Consider the following 22,615-nt stretch of genomic DNA (forward strand, 5'->3'; position numbering starts at 1 on the left):
GTGGAAAAAACACTAGGAGGGACATAGTGTAGTCACATGAAAAGAAGCAGCAGCAATCTTCATGGTAATACTATGACTATGTAGAACACATCTGTTGTTAAAAGAAAAAAAACCCTATATGTCCCACAGACTTCATATATCTTCAAAACCTAGCCAACCTTTTAAATATGGAATCACATCTTTGAAATTTAAAATAAAAATAAAACCTTAGGAGAAGAAATCTCTTTTGCAAAGTAGACAATAGAATGGATCATATTTACAGTACATCCATCTGCACATACTTAATGAACACATTTGGCATTTGGAAAGCACATTATGGATTCTCTCACAAAATAACTGTCCTGATTGGGGGCCTATTCACAAAATCTCTGCCATGGTGGTCATAGCTAGTCTGAAAGTGTCCAATTCCATCAAAATAAAGAAGCAAAACAAATATAAAATATAATCTGAGTGTGTGGTTTGGCTCTGATCACATTTAAATCATTACTTCTAATCACCTCATTTATTTGGTCTCATCTGATCATTTGGATCAGTTTGAAAAACTGATTTGATGTTTTGATTTGAAGAATCAAATTAGGTTGATTTTATGGTCTGAACTGATTTTAAAGAAATATAATTCTGAATCACTGAATCAGTTTGCAGGCATCCTGATGGAGCTAATGATTTGATTTAACTCTATTTTTATATTTGAAATGTCTATTTGATTTGAAGATTTGAGCAAACTGGCTTTGAATTAAATATCAGATCACACATTTGCATGGCCCAACAATAAGAAACTTATATACTCAGGAGAGATAGGCTCTGAGTTCACATACTCCAAACCAATTTTTAAAACTCATAATTGTCTGCTCCAGCACAATATTGAGGCTCAGAGACAACTTGACCAAGAAAATGAATGCAATGCATTGCCCCACAAATATCAAATGATATAATCTTCCCTCTTTACACAAACATATACACCAACATGTAAAAATGACCAAATACACATTTTAAACAGCAAACTGATGATGTTCAGAGATAATACCCATATACACTACACACACTGTCATAAGCAAAAGCTACAAATCATCCATGTGCACCATTTATCTCTCTTGTACACTCAATATATGCAACCAGGAGAAGCTAACATATGATTAAACTAGCAACATTGGCACACACACACTCACACAGAGTACAGACAAAGGTCTTCTCATATTCCACAAACATTCAAGCTGGTCAAAATACCATGCCCCATCTTCAGCTTACTCCCCCCCCACAAAAGAGGCAGGACATTCTTCAGAACAAATCATCGGGCTGCAGCCATGCATCAAAACCGTGCATTTTCTAATTTTGTCTTTGGGACCCTGAAACATTCTTGGAAATGAAGGTTGCACTGGAGACTCCTGCTTAAATTTGCAATGTGTCAATCCTTCATTTTAAAATTAATTCAAAACATGATTTTAAAAAATGGGTCAGGGAATCTATCAAGCACTGAGGGAGGTAGTTATAGGCACACAGGCATCCATAAAGGAACTTCACTTGCAAACCAGCAATGTGGTCAAAATGTGCTCTATGACATAGCAAGCAACAAATGAAAACTTCCATGTGATTTCAAACAACCTACAATAGGAGCTGGCATATGTTACATTGCAACTAGCTGCTATACTGGATTTATAATCAACTGCATGGAGGTGGAGAATGGTAACACAGCAGAGGATAGCGTAGGGCCATCGTGGCAATAGGGAAGGCCCATAGTGTGCTCTGGCAGAGTAGAGAAGTTCACACAGCCTTATGGACAATGGCACAACTAGTACAGGGTAACACCATATCATTTCCACTTCTTCACCATGGTGGGCAATACATAGTCATTGTTACCTATAATCTGACAAATACCGAAGGTACAATATGTTACAACTGCTATAGCCACTCCACCAAATATTCTTTTTTCCATGGTAAATGGTCTCTTTTCTAGTTTAAATTATTTAGACACACTTAACCACAGCCCTCAATCATTCTGTAATGAATGTTCACATTTCTTCCAGCAACTGTTAGAAAGCATCTAGGTAGAAATCAGCTGCTGTTTTCACAGGCATCCAAAAACAATTTGTTACTGAGAATATTGAATGTATTCTAGGATTGTTGTGAAATTTTCCATAAGTAAGGGCTGCACCAGTCCAGGATCACTGGCATGCCCCTGTCTCATCATAAGTTGAAATGATAAACTTTGGCCTAGCTACAGAAGAAATAATTTGAAGGATGTTTTGTAAAGTTTTCTTGGAGTTTTGGGGTAGGTGGGAACTCCTACCTCATACCATCTTCCTAGTTCCTTTCCCTGTCCTTCAGTCAAGGCACCTTGTCACCATGGATTGGAGGAGGGAAATACAATTATTGGAGGATGGGGGCTTGGGAGATTTGTGTGGTTCCCCCATTGTCCTGACTATGTGGAAAGGCCATACAATTGGGGGACCCTAAATCAGTCTAGTTCACATTTAAAAAAAAATGCTCCAAACTTAGGATCTCAGATGCGAAAATTGCCCTAAAAGTCAAGTAGGCACAATTATGTTTCATTTCCCCAATGTTGCCTGTCTCTTTTCCCTGGATGCTCTACTGTTGTTGCTACTGCTGTCCATCATTTCTATAAGATGTCAAGCATCTGACTAAATCAATGAGATACTGACAAAAAGTCAGGGCATAAGTGAAAAGCAAAGACAAACAAACTTATTGGAAGAGGGGAAGAGGGGCTTCCTGACTGATGCTAAATTAAGATGTCAAAATCCCTGAATACTAGAAAATTAATTTAGATCCTTTAGGCTTTGAGTTTGAAATGTGTGTTGAGAATAATTAATAGACATCATCAAGGTTAAAAAAAATCTTTGAAAGGAGTTTTGAAAGCAGCCACACCATTTTCTAGTTCACTTTTATTTTTCAATATAAAGGCTAATAAATGTTTTCATGATTTTAAGTGCTTTTTATAAATAGATTCTGTACAGGGTGAACCTCAAGCAATTGATCCACTCAAAGCATTTTCTGCTGCAGATCTGGGGCATTTCTTTTTATAACTATCCCTTCTTTCTTATTTAAATCTCACCTCAAGAGAGTCAAAGGAGGTTCCTAGTAGAAAGATATTTAGGGAGGAAGGTCCCTTAATGCTTGCAAGATAGAGCAGAAGAATGAAGACTGAACTGATGGAGGTTAATAGAGCTTTGGAGGTTCAGAATCAACCTGTCTGGTGCTGTGTCAGTTCTAACTGGCAGCTCTTTCCATTCTCTTCTCTGCCTATCATTAGAGTTCTTGTTAGTTGGCAATACCCAGGACCTAAGGGGGAAGCATCTTCATGTATGTGCTAGATGATTGCCCACCCCCTTCTACTTCATAAATTGCCAATTAACTCAGAACTGAATGGTAGCATTAGGCTTTAACTCCTGGCTTCTCAATATTTGTGGTTCCATGACCCCTAAAATAGTAAATGAATTTGTGTGCTGTTCCATGAATAAAAGTCAGGCCACAGGCTTGCACCCAAAGCTGGATTATTGTCAGAACTTGCTTATGAGCTGCAACTCTCCTTTGATGGCCTTTGTGCTTACACTGCTGGTTTGCAACAGTTCCAACCAACTCTTGAGGCTCTCTTGCCTAGTGTCACGTTCCCCCACTTCCAAGAGTGATTCTTCCTGGGGATGTCATATAGGCTCCAGGCAGCATGAACTCACTGGCCTCCTGTTGTAAAGCATCATCATCTTGCAGGTAGGAAAAGAATAGAGTTCAGACTGCCTGGAGTGGATGCATGGGCTCAGCACGAGGAAAATCATGATTCACAGTTAAGAACCCCCAACTTTAATGTCTTTTCTACTATCTTTGTCTCTCAGAGTTTAGCCATGATACCACTTCTAATTTTACACATGTTCTACAGCAGTGTCCTCCAACCTGGCTATGCTCAGTAGAGTTAATAAGTATTTTATCCCACACATCCAGAACCATTTATTTAGGGAAGGTGGCATTGAACTAATGTAGTAACAATACTGCTCAAACCGTTTTCCCCATCTATAGATGGTTTGTGGTATTACTAGTCTTGACATCAGTATACAGAACACATACTTTTTGAAAGGACTGTAGAATGGCTCATATGGTGTCCATGCCATCCTTCTATAACTTCACAGACAATCCAAGTAGCTTTCTTGGCAAACAATATGGAAGCAATTTGACATTGCTTTCCATGTAGTATAGCAGTTAAGCTGTTGGACTACACCCAGGAAGGATCACATTCAAGTCCATCCTCAACCACAGAAACTTTAATACCTTTGGGATATTCATTCTCTCTTAACCAACTTGTTGAGGGAATAAAACTGGGGAAAAATGCTGTGTATACTGCCCTCAGCCCCTGAAGGAAAGGCAACAGATGACAGACAGACAGATATTCTGGGGAAGGAATTGTTAGCCAGACTATACAAGACTGAAGCCTTTGCTATAGTCTGAACATTCAGTGAGCATGTGGAAAGGCAATCTGATAGTTCTGTGCAGGGCTGCTTTGCCTGCAGACTCCTACAGTCATCAATGTTTCTTTAGGCATTCAGTGAACTTGTCAAAATCAGTGAAGCTGACACCTTCCATGTGTTCACTGAACAGACAAAGAAGCCACAACCGTAATGTCTGAAAATGACTCTTGGAATTACCCAAATGGCAGATGATCATGGTTAGAAAACAGATGGCTGAGTAAAAAACAGTTCATATGATATGGGAGATCCATTATCATTTTAGGTTTTTTTTTTCTTTTTCTCCTAGTAAAAACAGATGTAGTAACGAAATTGTTTAACTCATCTATATATTATTTCAGTCTAAACTAATTTTCATCAGCTGTTATAAAGCCTCCACTAAGAAGAAAACCACATCTCTGGGGCAATTGTCAAATCTAGTGGATATGCCTACAGCTGCTCTTCAGGGGAGGGGGGGAATCCAGAGTTTTGACTGCCGACTTCCCACACTGAATCTGTTTCACTGAACACATGAAAAGTCACCTTTCAGATGAAAAGAACCCAATTTGCTGGTTTAACCTGTGGGAAGTTCCTTCCTAGTCTCAAACATTGTCACTAATCAAACTTTGAATTCAGGCCAAAATTACCCGATTTCTCCTAGCATAGAAATATTATTGAGTGCAACCAATTCTAAGCAGAGCAAGTGCATATCAATTAATTGTAATGTGAAATAAGTGGACACCTGTGGATTGGTCTTCCCCAAACTGGTGCGCTCCAGGTGGGTTGAAGTGATTTCTCAGTCATAGGCTGTGTGGAAATTCTAAGATGATATAGTCCCAATACATAAGAGGGATGCTAGGTTGTGAAAGGTAGCCATTGGTAGATGTCTCTAAGAGCAGTTAATGTTCTTGCCAAGAACAGTAGTACTCCCTGTTAGTTTATGTGCATTTCATTATTCAGATGTGTTGCATTTGATTGAAGTGATACATTTTCACGTGCATATCCCTACTTATAACCTTTGACTCCAAGATGACTGTAAGAATAAAATCAATTTCCTGTTACAAACCTTTCCCAGTTACAAAACATAGGGGTCAGTATCCATGGTACCTCAGAATGAATTCACTGCAGAAAATCTCAAAGGTACATATTCCTCAACCTCCATTCCTTCACCCCATATGCTCACTGTGTTTCTCTTCTTTGTGGGACTTTTCATGGTTCTACCAAGAGCAACACATTGCCTCATCACCCAGAACTATTTATAGACACCCAGGGCAAGAGATAATGCCTTAAAAATATGTTTTGTTCATTGCCACTGTACTGTCTGCAGCACAATAGCTCTTCCAGCACGAAGCAGTATTTGCCATCCTCTCAAGTGTCCTTAGGTACGTGTGGTTTTGAATATTTCTGTTCTTTCTTAATGTTCTGACATGAGATTAACCTCTGACAAGGCTCTTGAATTGTTCTGCAGGCATGGGGAAATCAACCAGAGGATTTCATAATTGAAGATGAAGTTTAACATATAAAAAGGTAAAGGGAACTGAGTGAAATTATTCAGGCCTAAGTGAATAATGGGTATGTGGGGTAAGAATGATTTGATGGACTGTTAGAGAGGACGTTTTAGATAAAGCCTCTGTCGGGAGAGAAATAATTGTGAACATTCAAGAGTAATATTTTCAAAGGGAACAAAACCTATTTAAAAATTTCATATCAATCAAAATGAGAAATTTAAGGCAACAGTGCTTCTGTAACACCAATTGACACAGCTAAAACAAACTGGATATTATTATAGATGGGAGGGTTCCCTTTGCTTGTCAGGTTTGCTTACTTCTTCTTCCTTCCTGTCCTGATTTTGTTTTGATGAAGGAATCACCATGCAGAGAGAAAAGCAAGTAGCTGAATGACTATTGCGATAAGGAGCGTGGGTGCCTAGCAGAGGTATCACAATAAACGTTGATCTCTTTGCTCCAGCAAAAACAGTTCTTGTTTAATACATATGCATCTTGGTTCCAACAGAGCTGAGGAATAAAGAAAGGATTTAAAATGTGGTGCAAACTGTCAGGAGGCTACCTGAAAAGGTCAGGAAGTTGGGTGTTAGGGTTCTGGTTGCAAAGGTCTGTAAATGGAAGAAGTGAGAAAGAGAGGGAATAGGATCCTCAGAGATACTAAAGTAAATGGAAGTAGAGATTAAGGGAAGCAGTAAGTAGTTGCCTGAAATCAGTATTCGGGTCCTCCAGTGAGGGAGGGAGGATGTCCGAAAGACTAAACAGACAATAAATGAAAGTTAGAGTTAGGAACATATAAAAAAGCTTTGTGCTGTGGCTGCACACATGCAGAGGGGTAGAAAGAAGAAGAGGTGGAGGAGAGGAAGTTTAGCCTGGAGGCACAGCTGGGAAAAAGAAAAGAAAAGAAAAGAAAAGAAAAGAAAAGAAAAGAAAAGAAAAGAAAAGAAAAGAAAAGAAAAGAAAAGAAGTTAGCCTAGATAGGAGCAATCTAAGAAGATCAAGGGTATAAGAGACAAAGGGAAAAAATTATGTGTAAGCAAGAGGTAAAGGGGAGAAAACATGAAGCTTTTCTCCCTGCAAAACCTGACCAGATGGGATTCTACTCCCTGCAGCTAACAAGGGAGGCAAAGGATTCAGGGGTATCGTGTGACAGTTTGGCCAAGAGGGAGAGGGAAAGACTGCAGAGGGAAGGCTGGAGGCTTGACGAGCCAAGAAAAGCAACAGTCAGGAAGAAGAAAGTGGGAGAAGCTACTGCATGTTTACTACAGAAGCTGTCTCTTCTGCAGAGATAACTGCTGCTGTGAGCATTTTGCAAGGGGGGTGGTGGTTACATATGTATTTCCTCATCCTTTGATATTGCAGTACTGAATGCTCTGTTCTATAGAGCCAAAAAATGGCCCTCAATAAAGGACTTCTTCTGGAAATGCAACTGTATTTGGAAAACTTCACTGGAGTTCTTGATGCAAAGTAAGGTCCTTGTTTTCACTTGAGGATCTTAAATTGATTAATTTCTTGTTTGCAAAAATCTGTTCAGATTTATCATCAGAAAGCCAATGTAGTAAATTAAATCAGCAGCATAAATAAATAAATAAATAAATAAATAAATAAATAAATAAATAAATGAACAGCAGATGAGTTTGAAGAAGTATCCACTTTTATGGAGGATAATGTCGTTTGGCAGCTATTGGACCAATCAACATATTAAAATTTCTCTCTTTCCTTCTCCCTCCTTGGCTGCTTCATGATTGTTCCAGCTATTATGGCTGTTAGGACCAGATTTGCTCCAAGTGAATGAAATTACTCTGGGATACAAACACTGCTAAGCGTGCTAATTATACTAATAATTGTTAGAAAGAAATCTTACTAGGATCGTTCCTGAGCCGGGAATAAAATATGAAGGCAGTTGCTTGAACCAGAGGTGAGGTTTATTTCTGAGAGCACAACATCAGCTGTCGGAGGCAGCCATGCTGAGTTTTCCCAGGAAGCCCTTTATATAGAGAAAGTTTTGTTTTGGTTACTCAAAAGCATGTGAAATTGTGCCCTTTAGGAATTCCAAGAAAGCGCACTTAGCCAGCATTCCGAGAAGAAGGCCTCTGCAGTCAGGCACCCTGCTGAATCATGGTTTCTGCTTGTTTAGCATTGCTGATTGAAATAGTAATCTCTTTGGGGAAAGGATCTGTTCTAGTGATATACCCTGTGAGATTTTAGGGAGTGGCTATCCTGAATCTCTTAGTCTTCTCACGCTCCCCTTGCAGACTGTGCTGCCTCTTGTCTCCTTTCCTTTCCTGGAATGCAGCCCCTCCTTCCTGATAGCCTTGATCCCCCACATCACTCTCCTCCTCATAGATACATTCCATCACATCACACACACCCCCTTCAAAGTCAGACTCCCCCTCCGAGTTCTCAGGGGAACTGGGCAGCAGTGGTAGAGATGAAAGCGTGGTGTGGTGCTTCCCTCTGAGTTCCCTGACGACTCCTCCACATCAGGCATCTCCTCCTGCAAAACAGCTACCAAGTTAGGAAAGTGATTCCCCCCTCCCTCTTGGGAGATGGATGCCGGAAGCTGAAGGCTGAGCAATTTCTGTCTCAGCACTTTCTTGCCCCAAGGCCCCTATCAAACCTTCCTCCTGTTCACTCATGACCTTCTCTGCTTGTTCTTGAGCATGGGGAGATTCGGATAGCTTGTGAGGCCTTGGCTTGTTAGGGAAATGCTGATGAAAGTTGTGGACCAATACAGGAGTGTGTACATCCCTTGCATTCTCCCATGAACGCTCTGCCTCTGGGTACCCCTTCCAATTTTTTTTCTAGTAAGTTTCCATGAGAATGCATGAGCACTGGTGGTCAGGCTGTGGCTTGTTGGGCATTTTGCCTGAGCTGTTGCACCAACTGCATCACTGTGGCTTGTAAAACACTGATCTGTGTGTCCACCTGCTGCTGGTGCTGTAGTAAGGCTGCTGCTAGATGCTGTGGAGTTAACGGTGCTCCCTTAGGACCCATAGCCATGCTCAAATTTCCTCCCTTCTCTTTTGAGTATGAGTTTGGCAAGGTTGATGTCAGGCCCAGACTAAGAACAACAATGAAACAGTTCAGTCTAGTACAGTTCCTTTATTTGCTTACACCTTATAGACAGAATCTTGCCAAACTAAATCTATACTACAGCAACTAGTGGATCTACCCTGTGAGATTCTAGGGAGTGGCTATCCTGAATCTCTTAGTCTTTTCATGCTCCCCTTGCAGACTGTGCTGCCTCTTGTCTCCTTTCCTCTCCTGGAATGCACACCCTCCTTCGTGATAGCCTTGATCTCCCACATCACTCTCCTCCTCATAGATACCGTATTTTTCCGACTATAAGATGATACTTTTTTCTAAAATCCTTACCCTAAAAACTGAAGGGCGTCTTATTCAAGGAAGTCAGCCGAGAATCGCGCAGTTGCAAAACTGCCCATACTTTGTTTCTGCAGAGAGGCTTCCTCCTATTGCTAGCCTCCAATCACGAGTGAAATAGCTTCTCTCCCAAACAGATTTCCTCCAGTCACAAGCCTGATGTAACTGATGTGAGCTGATGCTGAACAAACCAATTAGAGGAAGGCTGCTTGCAGAGACAAGCTATCTGCAGTTTCACTCATGCTTGAATGTAATCAGTTATGCAAAAGAGCCTGGAAATAGAGCTGCAGAGAGACGGTTTGGACCTCCTCCACCGAGTGTATCAGGTAAATGTTAACTAATTACTAAATAAAAATGTGTTCTGCACTATCTTTAAAATATTGATTTTTTAATTTTGGCTTGGAAAAGTGGGGGTCGTCTTGTACATGGGGGCATCTTATTGTCGGAAAAATATGGTACATTCCATCACACCATTCTAATTGTGATTTTTAACCTTTTGCCCTTATTACAGAGGGAAGACCATATAGCAGGAGGACTTGATTTCCTTCCCTCATAATGGTGGTCAGATATTAGCTCATGGTTACATGGCCAAGGTGCTTCTATAAATTAGGCAAACAAATGCATGATTTCTATTTCCAATGACTCAATTAACGTCCTGCCTTTGCTTGTCTAAAAATGGGTATATTCCTGCATGTTAGAGAAAGCTTCATTTTCTCCAGTCACTTTATGTCATGGTGGCTTTAAGGTATAGATGAGTTGGGATCTGCTCTACTGAGACTCTCAGCAGTCTAGCAATCTAGCACCTTTCAAATTCTCTTTATATTATTTTATTGTATGATTAAAAAAAAAACACAAGTAGTACATTATATTATTTGGGTACAGTGGTAATTATACAGTGTTGACCGGAGATTATTAACACTCTGGTGTTTAGATAACTTAAACTTTAAAGATGAAGGAAAAAAAGAAGGTTATGGCAAGGCAATATGAACTGTGTTTTCTAAAATGTTAATGTTGATAAGCAGGGCCATTTACTTAGATTGTTATTTAAAAACTAAAAAATATTGGGATGCTCAGGAGAAACTGTCTTACTTCTTGTAGGGAACGAGCCTGCATATCACTAGGAAGACTGCATTTTTTATATCAAAGGTCATTTCGAACAAGATAGACTATCTAGAACAAGATAGACTATCTAGGGTTGACTGCAGGAAGGACAATTTATTATGAATATGTCCTACTGTTTTCTCTGTATTGGTTTTATAGCTTTTTGATATGGTCAGATAACTAATCAGTAAAATTTGTTGTTGATAATCATAAGGTTGTTTAAATTTTGCATGTAAAGCTGAATGTGGCATTGATAAACAATGGCAAAATACATTAAATTATTTGTTGTATAACAACTTTTTAATCTTAGGCTTAATATTTAATACTGAGGTCTCCACTGTATTATTACTCATTGTTGTTCATGCATATTAAACAAGAAAAGACAACAAAATAACAACAACAAAGTTTAAAAAGATATTTAGTTTCTAACTTCCCCCTTCTTGTACCTCTACTAGTTTGCAGTGTTTATGAACATTTAGGTCCCCTTAGAAATCATACAGAGGCTTGGGGTGGTGGTGGTGGCATGGTATTGTGCTGGTTTGCCTCCTTCCTTCGGGATCAATTCCAGTTGGTGATGATTGGGGAGGAGAAGCCCTGCCCTTGGCATCTACTATGTGGGGTGCCACAGGGATTGGTGTTTTCTCCTCTTCTTTTTAACATCTACATGGGGCCACTGGGTGAGCTCATCCATCGCCATGGGGTAAAGTATCATTAGTATCTATCTCCACTCCTGGCAAATTAAGCAATGCCGTGAACATCCTAGCATCTGGAGGATATGAGGGTCTGGATGGGGAAGAACAGGGTTCAGCTGAACCCTGGCAAGACTGTGGTTTTGGGGACCTGGTGGTTCCAGGGCTATGCCATCATTGGCCCTGGATGGGATTGTACTACTCCAGACAAACCCAGAGCACAGTCTGAGGCTCCTCCAAGATTCACAACTCCTGCTCAATGAACAGGTGGCGGTCATGGCTAGGAGGGCCTTTGTACAGCTCTATCTTGTGCACCAATTGTGCCCATTCCTGGATCAGCTGGCCCCGCTTACAGTCACTCATGCCCTAGTCACCTGCAGATTGGACTGCTGCAATACCCTCTACAGGGGGCTGCCCTTGAAGAATATCCAGAAGCTTCAGCTGATTCAGAATGCAGAAGTACGAGCGGTTATGTGTGCTCCGAGAACAGCACATGTTACACCTCTGCTCCGCAAGCTGCACTGGTTGCCAGTTTGCTTCTGGGTCTAATTCAAGGTGCTAATTTTAACCTTTAAAGCCCTTCATGGCCTGGGTCCAGGCTATACGAGGGACTGCCTCTCCCCAGTTACCTCAGTCCACCCTATCAGATCTCGCAGAGAAAGCACGCTGCATGTATTGTTGGCTAGTGACCAGCATTTGGTGGGTCCCAGGAGACGTGCCTTCTCTGCTGTGGAGCCTGTCTTATGGAATATCCTTCCTCCAAAGATTAGATTAGCACCATTCCTTTTGCTACTTCAAAAGGCCTCAAGACCTGGTTATGTGATGAGGCCTGGGGCTCCCAGGGAACCAGAGACCTGCTTAGATGGCTTCATTGCTGAAGGGGCCATTTTTATTCTCCCTTCCCCTATGGTTTGTATTTTTGCTTTTTTACACTATTTATTAATGTGGGTTTTTATATTTCTTCTGTTGTTTTTATCTGTCTTTTTATCTGATTGTTGTCCGCCACCCAGAGTCGCTTCGGTGAGATGGGCAGCTATATATGTTTGCTTAATAAATAGATAATTAAAAATATTCTCCAAGTTAAAGTGCCCATCAGAATTGTATCTTTCTTGCAATGTTGGGCCCAACTTATTCTCAATGCCATGAGCATATATCTCAGTAAATTATGATATTTCTTGTTGATATATTAAGTTGTGATTTCATTTCAAATTTCATTTCCAAATTTTTCTGCATTGTACTATGTATATCTTTCCAGTACTTTTGTGTTTTTTTACACAGCCACCACATGTGGTAAAGGGTTTCTGTTTCATGGCATTTCCAACATTTATGACTGTATATCTATCTTGGAGATTATTGACAGAGTTGTGTACCATCTGTAAAACATTTTGTACTAATTTTCTTTTAAATTGTAGCTTGTAGTAATTTTTATGGATTTGATCCATAATTCTTCCCATTGTGTTGTGACTGTTTCTTTAAACATTTGCATCCATTTTATCACACAGTTTTTTATTTGTTCTGTCTCTGTGTCATATCTAAGTAAGAGCATGTATATATACCGTAACAGCTGGTATTGGTTTTGTAGAAGCATTTCAAATTCCGTCATTTTTCTTAATGTCCCTCCCTCAATCTTAAGCAATCAGCAATTTGTAAATACATCAACCATAATATATTCCAGCCTTCACTGAATAATCCTTGCTGTGTCTTTAATCTATTCTATTGAGTCTGAGTGGACCATGTCTGTATACATTTTTCTTACTCTAATTGTCTCCAACATGGAAGGCATTTGAAGGAAAGGCTAACAGTAAAATTGTTGGGCTTATTATTTTCTTTTCCTGATAGAATTCCATGCTTTTGTCAAACTTGGTTTGATAATATGTCCTTTTAAATTTTTAACCTCCTTTGTGTTTCTGTACCATGAATATCTGCGAAGTCCATTAGCTAGGCCAGCTCCTTCCAAGACTGACAGTCTACTCTTTGGGAATTTTATCCACTCTGTTATCCATGACAAGCAACTTGCTTTACTTATAAAACAATTTAAAATTTGGAAGCACAAGACCACCTCTTGCAACTCTGGGTCTTTTCCCACTCCATATACATTTGCTGACAATTTCTTGCTATCCTTGTAAAGTTCTAGCAATCTAACTCTTTGATTCCTGCAAGATGGGCACATAGTTAATTCATTTCAGCCTGTAATAAGGATACGGGATAAATTTATTTGGCTTAAATTTGTATACAAAGGTGCCCACTTAGTATCTACCAAACCAAAGGATACAGCACATGCTTAAATCTCTTGTCAGAATGGAGTAAGGTTGTTCACAATTTTTAAAAATCTTATCAAAAATTAACATATTTTTAAAATGTATTGGAGTTAGGAAACATTGCTTCTAAATAATGTGCAAGCCAGGAAAACTGCATTCAAAACTTCATATTTTAGAAGAAACATGTGGAGCCCTTTTCCCATTGGACATTTATAAGCTAATGCAGAAATGGAGATGAAATGAACTTCTGGTCAGGGTAATAAGACACTGAAGTCATCTTTACCTGGATGTTTTGTAGTAATTTAAAAGCATGTCCAATCTCATGATGTTGGCTGGTTTTCAGAGCTGAATCGATTTATTTTTGCTTCATTCTGTTTTGGTTTTGGTTTTGGCAAACAGCCAAGTCAATTTAACCAGCAGGTACTGAAAAGCTAGAAGGGAGGCCCTAAGCCATTTATTTTATTTCGCTTTTGTGTGGATTCGATGATGAAGGGATTTTTGGTGCTTTAGGCCTGGTGGCAACTCATGGTCAAGCACCAGTTGAATACATTTCTTTGCATTGCCCCATTGGTCAGCTGCAGGGAGTACTGATTTGGATCATGTCGTTCTCAACATCTCAAGGTCTGTAGAAGTTAAACTGATGAGAGGCTGGCTTCAAACTACTTTGTGAAGGATTGTGGAATGGCAATGGTATGGTATGGAAAACAATGTGTGTGAAATAGAAATTACAATTATCCATCCATAGGGTTTTATACTTTTTCTTGTCTTGATTATATATATACCTATTACTGGTTTTCTCTCTTTTTTATTGCTGCCTTAGAACTCAATGTCTTACACTTTTGGATCACTTAGACTCTCCGGGATCTCAGCATCTGAACCATGACAAAATCTGAGAATACCCAAAATGTAAAATTCAGTATTTAAATAACTTTCTGTGGCCACATGTGATACAGCATAGCTGAAAACAATTAAACAACTTAAAAATTAATTTTTTTTGAATATTTCAGTTATTAAAGAAGATAAAAGTATTTAAGGATTTCTTGTGTATGAAGTATGTTGTGTGATATGCAAGACTTTTAAATGACAGTTGATAACAGATGGTCTTTCATTTTTTGAAGAGCTCATTCAAGATGTGTTGTAGATCTACAAAATGGCCAATACCAGTTTTCCCTTCCCTTCCCTTCCCTTCCCTTCCCTTCCCTTCCCTTCCCTTCCCTTCCCTTCCCTTCCCTTCCCTTCCCTTCCCTTCCCTTCCCTTCCCTTCCCTTCCCTTCCCTTCCCTTCCCTTCCCTTCCTTCTAAACCCTTTAGCTATAAGCTAGATTCTTTTACATCACACATAACTTCAGAATCCAATGGGAGCTGATATCCTTCCTGGTTTCCCTACTTGACAGGTAGCTTTTAAGCAAAGCAAAACAAAGCATATAGCAATGTATTCTACTTCAAAAAGAAAGCAACATTGTTCCTTTACTTAACACATCTGACTGTAACCAATTGTTATTCTTTTTCCAGCAAGCATGGTCTCAGCTAATTAAGAAATAAATCCTAGAGAGGAGTTTCTGTTGAACACAGTGGGATTTGCTTCAGAATAAAAATGTAGCAAGCTTGCACTCTTGACTACACCATATTCAATTTTGATTGTTACAGATGGCAGACATTTTCACCTGGCCCAATTATGTCCTGCCCCACTACAATTCTTCTGCAATTTTTTCTCTGGCATCTCCTTAACTTCCATCAGATAGAAAAGCTCAGTGAACACAAAAGCCTGCTCATGTTTGATCCTGAATAAGAAACTGCTCCATTGCCTTTTGATGGTGGCATTGCTTAACCAAGATTGCGTTTTGGGGTGAGTAAACTTTTCAATTGTACAATTCCAGTTTGTGCTTTAAAAATGAAAAGACAAGTGAGGGGAAACACATTTGTTGCTGATATTTTTCATTCCCTCATGCCAAACACTTCACATAATGCCATGGCAAATTGAGTTGGGGTTTTCTGCTAGTCTTTAATTTGCTATAGTGATATCCCATTTCCTGCAAACTGAGGGAATTTGTTCTCTGCTCTGTGCTCAAAACTCTTGATCTTGCTTTCTGAAGCTAAGGAATGAGCAGAAAGGTAACCTAAATGGAAGGGAGGCTTTTGCCTTGAACTGAGGAGGCAAGGGCAGGACTTCAGATTTGTGAGCAGAACATTACTCAACAATTGGACAGATGCCAGTGTTAAATGTTCATGACATGTTGTTCCACTGCCAGGTTCTGAAAAACATGGAGATGTAATAAAGTGAGGCAAGCCTTGCTGAATTAGCCCATAGGCCCATTTAGTAATATATTCCATGTTACACATCGGCCAACTCTATGCATTTGTGAAACTCACAAACCAGGAATAGAGGGCATTAGAACCATCCATCACCCTTCCCAGAAACCAGTATTTAAGATGTGCTACCTATTATTCAGGTAGAAGTAACAGTCATCAAAGTTGTGTGTGTGTACCTTCCTGATGACTGCCCTGCAGTTTTCTTGGCAAGATTTTTGGAAGTGGCTTGCCCTTGCCTGCTTCCTAGGGCTGAGAGAGAGGGACTGGCCCAAAGTCACCCAGCTGGCTTCATGCCTAAGGTGGGACTAAACTCCTGGTCTCTGGGGTTCTAGACTGGAGCCTTAACCACTATACCAAACTGGCTCCCATCAAAATTAGTAGCCACTAATAGATTGATCCTCCATGGATCTGCCCAGATTCCAAGCAAGTTGCCATTACTGCAACCATCTAAGCAAGTTGCCATTACTGCAACAGCATTCCATAGTTTAATTATACAATGTATGACAAAATATTTTTTATATTGCTCGTGAATCACTTTGCACAGAACTCCCATGGATGACCACAAGTTCTAATACTGTGTAAAAAGGAAAACTTTCTATCCATATTATCTGTGCTATGCAAGATTTTATATACTTCTATCATGCTTACCCTCTTTAATTCCAAGCTAAAAAGCCACACATTATTATCATTCTTTAAATCTCCACCAAGCCATGTAAAAGAGCAAAGGCATTCTGTTCACATAATCCAGTTTCATGCAGTGTTTAAATGTCAGAATAACATCTGTTAGTACATCTTGCAATTGCCTGCTTAGCCATGAACACTTTGGGGACTTCTCAGGAAAAAAAACCACAGTCAGCTACTCTTGAAAAAAATCCCTTTTTCACAATTCTTACCTGCTATGATCAGGAAAAGAAAGGATTTTGGTAAAAGAAATCAAACTATTTCATGGACATCTGAGTTTTATCATTTTTAAAAAATATGCTTTAAAAATCTATGTATTAAAATGGATGTTGATTGTTATTTTGTGAACTGTACTTTGATGCTATTGCTTTAATAAGTGTTTGATCCTACTCTTTAAATTAATTCTGTGTCTCTCCCCATCAGTGTGGGGTCCCCAGTGTAGTCTGTTCCAAAGACCCCACTGGAACTTCAGCAGTCCTCTTGGTTTCATTAAAGGAAGCTGGCACTGTACATATCTCCACCCTTTTCTAACCTGGCCCCGAGAAAGTAAAAAAGCAAATAGAGCCATCTCCATGTTGTGAACAGAACTGATTTATTGCTAATTACATCTTAGCTGTTTTACAAACATCAGACAGATGAAACAGAGAAATTCTGGGACAGGTCCCAATAAGCTCATTTACAATTGGACTAACAGCTACATTAAACAACTCTGTACTAAAGCTATCAATGGTTTCCCTCATTTTGGGAATCTTCCTTCTCTTCCTGAAATTAAAGACACTTGCGGCTAACCCCATCTCTGTCACCTTTTGTAGGCTGGTCTTTCAGGGCAGACACTCAAATTTCTCTTTACTGGACAATCTGAAGTGCTCATGTTCCAGGAGTGTTGAATTCTCCCCTGAGATCCTAAATCCCCTGGTTTTCCATTTGCTCACCTGCTTTTCTCTGACAAGTCCTGTTCGCCTTCCCTCTTCCTTTTGTCTCATTTCACCTCTTCTCCTCATGTACATTCTCCTCCTCTCTTTGTTGTCTCTTTTGTTATTTTTCTGCCATCACGTATATGTTTTCTTCTTCTATTGACTGTCCCACACTCCCATCTCATCCTCATCTGGCTCAGAACTCTTCTTTTTTCCCTCCTCTCTCTGGGCTGTATCCTTCTGCTTCTTTCTACTTTCTTCCTAAGACCTCTCTTTCCTTAAAGGGGGCTTGTAATTGTAAACTGGATGGATGGATGGATGGATGGATGGATGGATGGATGGATGGATGGATGGATGGATGGATAGATGGACAGATTTCATTGCAAATAAAAATATTTTGACATTGCCCCCAAAGTTTCATTTCCTGCAGTGATGTCAAACTAAATTGTTAACTCCTCTTCTGGAGTATGGATGTTTAGAAGACAAAAGTCACTAGGGAATAACAAGAATAATAATAGATAAACTACAGTCAACATGGAGAATGAAAACAGGCAAATTGATGTTGAATCGTATTGGCACACAGCAGAATTTTTTAATTCTGAGACTAAAGTGCATGAAATGCAAAACTCTTTCGATTACATACGGCAAGGGTACACAACCTGTCACCCTTCAAATGTTTTGAATTATAGTTCTGACAATTCCTGAGCATTGACCAAAGTGGTCCTTAACTCTTCTGATGTAACAATGTATCCACATCTGAGCCATTAGCACCCAGTGCTGTTGCTGTTTTTAACTAGCATTGTCTGGTTCACCCAGGGTTGGCAGCCTTTCATCAGCCAACTTTCCAGGAAACTTTTGTGAGAGGGTCTCTTCAGAACACAGGTGTATAAGAAGTTTGGAGGAAAAGTGCCCTCCTTTTTGACCAATGCTAATATTTGACAGATATCAAATATGTGGACTTGACATTTGGGAGCAGCCTAATTCGCTTTGAGCCACCTCATGAAGCAGTAGCTTACTAAAACTTCAATCATTCCAAAGTAGCTCATTTTGGTTCCAGATTCACACTTTTTCTAAAGTACTTTACACCCCTAGTATCAACGGGCTTGGGAGAACCAAAGTACAGAAAATATATTTAAAATATAAAACTCCCCAGATCCCCAAATAACCCCATGAAGACAGATCAATGAAAGTCATAGAAAAGAAACAATAAGATAAATGAAATTAACCACCCTGGAGGATGACTGACTAATTGCCTGGCTGAAAGCAAGCCAGAAGGATATATTGCAACATTTTGTTGCAAATTTTATTTATCACTGCTGCTTAGTTAAGGCAACAGAAACACTCATGTTGCTTTCACTAGCAAAGGACTCACTCTGATCACATATTCTGTGACCACCTGCTATAAAAAGGGAAACTTTCTGACCTGCCAAAAAGAGCTACATGAATTCATTCTTTTGAGCTGTTTGAACTTCCAGCTCTCTTGGTGTTAAGGGACTAACTATAAATCTGTTATTTGAGTGGCTGCTTTAATGCCAGCATTTGAATACTAATGTTAGAATCAAATGCCAATTTTAAGGATCAGATGCAGCTCTGAACTTGGTATTTGAAAACAAAAAATCTGGCAATCTAAATAATATAACAAGTCTCTGAATCCATTCTTCCTTACCCTAAGATCAATTGTGAACAAGGTTAATTTTTTGAACTAGTACTTCTTCTAGCAAACTATTCATTCCTCATCTGCAATGGAGGAAAGCAACTCATCAATTAAGTTTTGCTAGAAGTTTTCATGTTTCATATTTTACATTAAGTTGTACTCAGTTGGACACTGGGAAAAAAATAAAAAAAGAACGACACTTTAATTATGGATTGATTAATGCAACAGGCATTCATTAATTGCTTTGGGAAAAAAACAGAATCACGAAAGGTTATTTCTTGGTAGGAAACTGGCTTTCAGAATGTATTGGTCATTGAAATTCTCCACCAAATTGAAAATAGATAGAATTGACTTTGCCTTGGTATTAAATCCTCCTTCAAACAAGCTCAACTGTCTCTGGGCCTTCTGTTCCCTTCTTTATCTTGCCTTTCAGGGACCATTGTTTCTGAATGATAACAACTGTGTTAATCCACGAACACAATGTGTAATTTACCTGTGACATGTTATCAACCAAGATAAGATTGTTCATGTAAATAAACACCTTTACATTTCACACTTTTATGAAGCAAAGAAGTAAAACAACTCTAATTTACAGATGTGGTTTTGAACTTTATCTGATGCTGTTTGAACCACTAGAATGGCATTTTCTGGTCTGCTATTTTTCAGTTGCCTGTATTTTTCGATGCTGGTTTGAGGATTTATAAGAGAATAACATTGATCCAGACATCTTGCATCTGTTTTCGTGTGTGTGTGTGTGTGTGTGTGTGTGTGCTTCCAGTTAAGGAAGGGAATTTTTAAAGAGGGGACCACAAACACAAAGGTCAGTGTAAGACGAAAGGAAGGCTTACAGCTTTGTATCCCCTTGGCTCTGCATCTTACCATCTTTTCTAAGTTTTTGGTGGTGTGCATCAAATCTGCTTCAGCCATTCCCAAGTACCCAAAAGTGGCAAGATACACTTTTCAGATCTACCTTGAGAATGTATCTTCCCTCCCATCAGAACTCCAATTGGATCACATTCAGTGAGGAGGATCTGTCTTTGTGTTACAACTCTCTTCAGTGATCCAACTGAATACAGATCACGAGAAATCTGCATGAATTTCAGTAGAGTTTGGAACACAAGCTAACCCTTACTGACATGAAAAGTGCAGTACAGGAGACAGTCTGGCATTCCCTTTCTCAATATCAGCTCTTGATCCAGATTTAGACCCTATTCTACTAATTTGTTTTGCAAAACAAAATCTCGTTCTTTAGATTTATCATATAGTATGAAGTTATCTAATTTGTTAGACCACTTTATCATTCAACTACAGTATGAAGATGCCCTTGCTGAATATCCGATGGGAACAACTTTGCTCTTAGAATTGTTTGTTTGCTCATTTATTTATTTACTAGGCTCATATACTGCTGAATCTGGAAGACTCGTGGCAACTTACAGGGTAATAGTTAAAAACATAAATGCAATTCTAAAACCAATAAAATCAAAGAATCAGTGACACCAGTCCAATCTGATCTGATTAAGGGTACTAACTTCCAATGTCCCAGAAAAGAGTTCAGTCTTGGCACAGTCTTGTGAAAGAATTCCATGATGGGTGCAAGTTGGAGCACAACTGCCCACAGTGGGAGGTCAAAAAGGCAAGATGGTGGTCATGGCAGAGTGGACAAAGCCCCTACCCTTTGTATGTGTGTGCATTGTCAACCTATGTGTAAAATGGGTAGGTTTTGATTGCTCTGCTGCTACTTCTATCTTGCCTTTTGGGATATCTCTAGCCCCGTCCCTCCCCATGGATGTTAATGGGGTGGAAGCTGCCAAGAAAATGTCTGCCTCTAGGCCCTCACACCTCTCACTTCTTCTCTATGAGGAACAGAAAGCATCTTTAGACAGTGTATGCATGCATGAGAGGCTGATTCAACTTGGAATAGGTCCTAGAGGGAGCTAGGAGCAGAAGACATGTCATGTAGGGTTTTATTGGTCTGGGGGAAGGAAATCAAACCCTCCCGGCCATGCAGTCTTCCCACCATAATCAAAGCAAAAGGTGAAAAACTACAGTTAGAATGGGCCCAATACATAGATTAAAATGCAGTGAGAGACACCAATTTAATAACATTCCTTCCTGGCTGAGGTTTAATAGGAAATCTTTTTGATCAAAGAAGAAAAGATCCTTTCCCCGAAAAGATTACCATTTCAATCCACAATGCTAAACAACTGGAAACTGCAACTCAGCCGGGTGCCTGACTGCAGAGGGCTCCTTCTCAGAATGCTGGATAAGTGCAGTTTCTCGGAATTCCTACAGCAAGCAATTTCACACGCTTCTGGGAAACAATAGCAAGGTTTCCCTACATAAAGGGCTTTCAAGGGAGGACTCACTGTGGCTGCCTCCAACACCTGATTCTGTACATTGTGCTCTCAGAAATAAACCTCACCTCTGATTTAAGCAACTGCCTGCGTATTTTATTCACGGCTCAAAAATGAACCTGGTAAGATTTCTTTCTAATAAGTGAAAACCAGTGTTTTAAATTATATCCAGGAACCTCTTGGCAACCGGTTTTTACAATTCATTTTTGTTTAATTACAGATGTTCAACCCACAGTTTTCTTAGTTGAATGCAACTGGCTAGGACAGTTTGGGGAGGCACAGGATTTAGGCAAATCTGTCAATGTCAAAATGTGTTTTAATTAGGCCAGATCTGTCACTGATTTACAATTAATAAAAGCTTCAGTCTTCTGATTTTGATCCTTAGTAGGAGGAGAGATAAGCAAAATGCTTTAATTATTTATGATACTTTGGTTAGTATTTCTCAACATGCTTTTTTTTTTTTTTTTTTTGCTTAAATTTTCATCTGTATCTATGGTCAAGCAATTGCTTGCTTATACATGAAATAAAACAGAAAATTGATTTGAAACATTTAAGTTTGTTCTCAGTGTTCAGTACAAGATAAGATGCGTTCAGCAGCTGGGTATTGGCTTAAATAGAAATGTGCGTGTATGTATGCCATAGGTTTTCATTGGATGATTTTCTTAATCAACAGTTTGGGAGCAGGGGATATAATTAGAGATTGATTAAAGTGAGAGGATTAAGTGCATACATACGTTGCCAGATTGCCCTGAGTACAGGCCATCAACATTTTCCAGAGGGCAGAAACTGAAAACATTGTCTTCTACTCACCTGTAGCCCACCGCAGATGTGGCTTCTGCCTGTGCTTCCCAATATTGAGTTGAAAGTTGGTGCTGGCAAGCATCACTATCCAATTTGCATGCTCTGCTTTATTTTGTTCTAGACAACCCCCTGCAGTTTGGCTACTATACATAGGCAGGAATGTCCTCTCATCTCATTTTCCCACCTTGACATGGGGCATGTTTCCAGTTCATCACCCAGCAGAAATATTGTGTGAAATTACTATTTTTCTTTCTCTGAACTGCTTACTTTTCCACTGGCCTTTTTGTTTTAAATAAGTCCAGTGCTGCACTGTTTCATCATTTTTCTATGGACTTGAGATAGAAAAGTTTCACCCTAGTACCCAAATAGCTTAAATGAAAATAACTGGAAAAACAGTGAAATGATGCACTGGTGGAATAATAATAATAATAACAACAACAACAACAACAACAACACTACCACCACCACCACCACCACCATCACCAAAAGTTAAATAGTTAGCCTAGGGAAAGAACAACAGTAA

General features: G+C 39.4%; 1 long non-coding RNA gene across 1 annotated transcript in view; it reads left to right on the forward strand.

Annotated features, from left to right (window-relative positions):
- The first annotated feature begins 5,619 nt into the window (after nt 1–5,619).
- Nucleotides 5,620–22,615, forward strand: part of LOC112541552 (uncharacterized) — a 29,584-nt gene continuing 12,588 nt past the window's right edge. Inside the window, exons 1-3 of the long non-coding RNA XR_003085551.2 lie at nt 5,620–5,827; nt 5,914–5,972; nt 15,026–15,224. This is a non-coding gene — a long non-coding RNA (uncharacterized LOC112541552). The remainder of the gene's footprint in view (nt 5,828–5,913; nt 5,973–15,025; nt 15,225–22,615) is intronic.

The sequence above is a fragment of the Python bivittatus genome, unplaced genomic scaffold (assembly GCF_059951505.1).
Source record: "Python bivittatus isolate LINGU-HERP-01145 unplaced genomic scaffold, Pbiv_v1 ctg000480_np1212, whole genome shotgun sequence".
NCBI lineage: Eukaryota > Metazoa > Chordata > Lepidosauria > Squamata > Pythonidae > Python > Python bivittatus.